At 44.4% G+C, this 3,781-nt stretch overlaps 1 non-coding gene across 1 annotated transcript; it reads right to left on the bottom strand.

Annotated features, from left to right (window-relative positions):
- Positions 1 to 3,497: 3,497 nt before the first annotated feature.
- LOC118148350 (U7 small nuclear RNA) lies at positions 3,498 to 3,559 on the bottom strand. Its single transcript, XR_004735130.1, has one exon. It is a non-coding gene; the product is annotated as a U7 small nuclear RNA (small nuclear RNA).
- Between the last annotated feature and the right edge of the window lie 222 nt (positions 3,560 to 3,781).

The raw sequence follows: 3,781 nt of genomic DNA, 5'->3' as shown, positions 1-3,781 counted from the left end.
GGCTTGACTGGATTCAGATGAGATGTTTTACACATGGATACTTTAGGCATGGGACTCATTGCATCAGAGGTCATCCCACCTTAGTGATGCTGAGTTTGGTTGAAGTGGTGACCCCCAGTTCTCTCCATCATAACAGTGAATTAAGAAGCAATCTGTGGGTTAGACTCTGTTGGCAAGCAAATGCACTTGTCTCCACAGTCTCCCCTGCTGGCTTCATCATCCATTGCATATCCTTGCTATAATCAATTATGTCACTGGTGGCTTCAAAGCTATTATTTTTCCAATTCTGTCACTCCATCTACATTTATTATCTGTAAAGAAGAGCATTCTCTCGTTAACTGGGGATGAACCACAGTTCTAACAAATGAGGTTGTAGCCAGGTGCAGTGGCTCACGCCTGTAATCCCAGCACTTTGGGAGGCTGAGATGGGTGGATCACCTGAGGTCAGGATTTCAAGACCAGCCTGATCAACATTGTGAAACCCCCATCTCTACTAAAAATACAAAAATTAACCAGACGTGGTGGTGGGTGCCCATAGTCCCAGCTACTCAGGAGGCTGAGGCAGGAGAATTACTAGAACCCAGGAGGCAGAGGTTGAAGTGAGCCGAGATCACGCCATTGCAAGCCAGCCTGGGGACAGAGAAACTTCATCTCAGAAAGAAAAAAAAGTGAGAGTGTAAGTGATTTGTTGTCTCTCCTTAATTGCGGATGTTCATAGCAAGATGATGGAATTATTTTTCTTTTTTCTTGTTCTTTTCTTTTTGAGACAGGATCTCACTGTGTTGCCCCGGCTGAAGTGCAGTGGTGTGATCACAGCTCACCATAGTCTCAAGCTCCTGGGGCTAAAGTGATTCTCCCACCTCAGCCCCTTAAGTAGCTGGAACTACAGGTGCATGCCACCATGCCTGGCTAATTTTTTTTTATTTCTTGTAGAGATGGGGTCTCACTATGTTGCCCAGGTTGGTCTCAAACTCCTGACTTCAAGCAATCCTCCTGCCGTGACCTCTCAAAGTGCTGAGATAACAGGTGTGAGCCACTGTGCTTGGCCTATTTTTCTTGTCTGTTCTCTTTTTCCCCTTAAACTTCACTATCACTATGAACTCATGGATTTTTAAAATAATTTAATTTTGACTTCTGGGATACACGTGAAGGACATGCAGGTTTGTTACATAGGTAAACATGTGCTGGAACTCATGGATTTTTATATCTTCAACATTTTACATTAAATGATATAAATTGTATTTTATGACTCCTGTGGATACTGTAACAATTACACTTTGGGTGGCTTAGACAACAGAAACTCATTGTCCTCAATTCTGGAAGCTGGAAGTCGGAAATCAAGGTGTCTGCAGGACTGGTTCCTTCCGGAGTCTCCGGGACGCACGCCTCTCTCCCAGTGCCTGCTGGCTACGGGCAATCTCCGGCATTCCTTGGCCTGCAGCTGCACCACTCCCATCTCTGCCTCTGCCTTCGTGGGGCCTCCCACTCTGTACCTATGTCTTTCCTCCTTCTGTCTTAGGTAAGGACACAGCACACTGAATTAGAACCCAGCCGGCTAGTCCAAGATGATCTCATTCTGATATCACTCATTACGTCTGCACAGACCTTTTTCCAAACATGGTCACATTCACAGGTACTGGGGGTTAGGATTTGGTCCTGTCTTTTTGGGGAGGGGTGGCTACTATTCAACCCACTACAGTTTCCTCACAGACAGCACATCCAGGCAGGTTTCTGTATGGTTTTGACATCTCCCCATCAATCTTTTTTTTTTGAGACAGAGTCTGGCACTGTTGCCTGGGCTGGAGTGCAATAGCGTGATCTCAGCTCACTGCAACCTCGGCCTCCTGAGTTCAAGCTATTCTCCTACCTCAGCCTCCCAAGTAGCTGGGATTACAGGCACCCACCACCATGCCTGGCTAATTTTTTGTATTTTTAGTAGAGACGAGGTTTCACTGTATTGGCCAGGCTGGACTTGAACTCCTGACCTCGTGATCCTCCCGCCTCGGCCTTCCAAAGTGCTGGGATTACAGGCATGAGCCACTGTGCCTGGCCACATCTCCTCATCAGTCTTTGAGCATGTCCTTGCTTTCTGACACAAGAAGGTGACCCACATGAGCTTCCTCTGCTGCATTTCAGGAAGCAGCCATTTCTTTCAGCCTAGTTCTATTTAGTGTGGGCTGGGTCTAAAGCCATGGCTAGGAGCTCTTGTTACTGGGCACCTGCCTCTAAGCTGATTCAGTGTTCAGAACTAGGAAATTGATTCTTTTTTATTTATTTTTGTAGTTATGCAGTGGGATAATCTTGGCTCATTGCAATCTCTGAGGAAGGCAAAGATTTTTAAAGAAAAAATGATGAAACCAACATGGCGAAACCTTATTTCTACTAAAATTACAAAAATTAGCCAGGCATGGTGGTGGGTGCCTGTAATCCCAGCTACTCGGGAGGCTGAGGCAGGAGAATCACTTGAAGCCAGGAAGGAGAAGTTACAGTGAACCGAGATCCTGCCACTGCACTCCAGCCTAGGTGACAGAGCGAGACTCCGTTGGAAGAAAAGAAAGAAAAAATGATGCGGATTACCGTAATTGTTTTGAGATAATTATCCTTGGCTGCAAGGATCAATAACAAGGATAGCACAGTCCTAGGCTGGACAGGCAGTTGCCGGGCAGATGTCCTCGAGGAAGTATTTGTGTGTGTGTAGAATTGTGACAGCCTTTGTGCAAGGCTGTGGTTTTTGCAAATTCTTTTGTGATAGTGATTGTGACCAGGCATTGAAGCATGAGAACCCTCCCTTCATGGTCTTCCCCGGCTCTTTTTTGTCAAGGTTTTTAATACAAGTGACTCCATTTTGATTCAGACAATTTCCAGGAGTTCCTATTGATATTCTCAGTTTGAATTTAGCATCATAGGGTTTTGTTTGTAAACAGTTAAGGGGTCCAAGAGCAGTTTTGTTATATGCATAGATTGCTTAGTAGTGAAGTCTGGTCTTTTAGTGTATCCATCACCAGATAGTGTATATTGTACCCATTAAGTAAGTTCTCAGCCTTATAGGTTATTTTTTTTATTTTTTTAGAGTCGGAGTTTCACTCTTGTTGCCCAGGCTGGAGTGCAATGGTGATATCTCGGCTCACTACAACCTCTACTTCCTGGGTTCAAGTAATTTTCCTGCCTCAGCCTCCCAAGTAGCTGGGATTACAGGCATGTGTCACCATGCCTGATTAATTTTGTATTGTTAGTGGAGACGGGGTTTCACCACGTTGGCCAGGCTGGTCTTGAACTCTTCCCACCTTGGCCTCCCAAAATGCTGGGATTACAGGTGTGAACTACTGCGCCCAGCCTGCATTACAGGTTTTAAAAAATCTTTGGTTTTATATATTTGTGTCTCTTTTCTCTTACATTGGAAATTTTGGTCCTTGACAACATTAGCATTTTTATCACTGCATTGTTCTGTGCTATAGTTCCATCAGTCTCCTATTTCTTTTCTTTTTTTAACTATTTGTAGAGGATTTTGGGCAAAAACCAGAAAACCTGCTAGACAAATTCTAAAAGAACTGTAACACAAATCAGTCCCCTAGTAATTGACAATTGGGTTGTGTCAATATTCAACTTTTGCAGATAATACCATAAGAAATGGTTTTTTTTTTTTGGCTGGGCATGGTGGCTTACACCCATAATCCTAGCACTTTGGGAGGCTGAGGCGGGTGGATCACCTGAGATCAGGAGTTTGAGACCAGCCTGGCCAATATGGTGAAACTCCATCTCTACTAAAATACAGAATTAGCTA

The sequence above is a fragment of the Callithrix jacchus genome, chromosome 1, assembly GCF_049354715.1.
Source record: "Callithrix jacchus isolate 240 chromosome 1, calJac240_pri, whole genome shotgun sequence".
NCBI lineage: Eukaryota > Metazoa > Chordata > Mammalia > Primates > Cebidae > Callithrix > Callithrix jacchus.
Note: the sequence above shows the minus strand (reverse complement) of the source record. Positions and strands in the feature narration are given on the sequence as shown.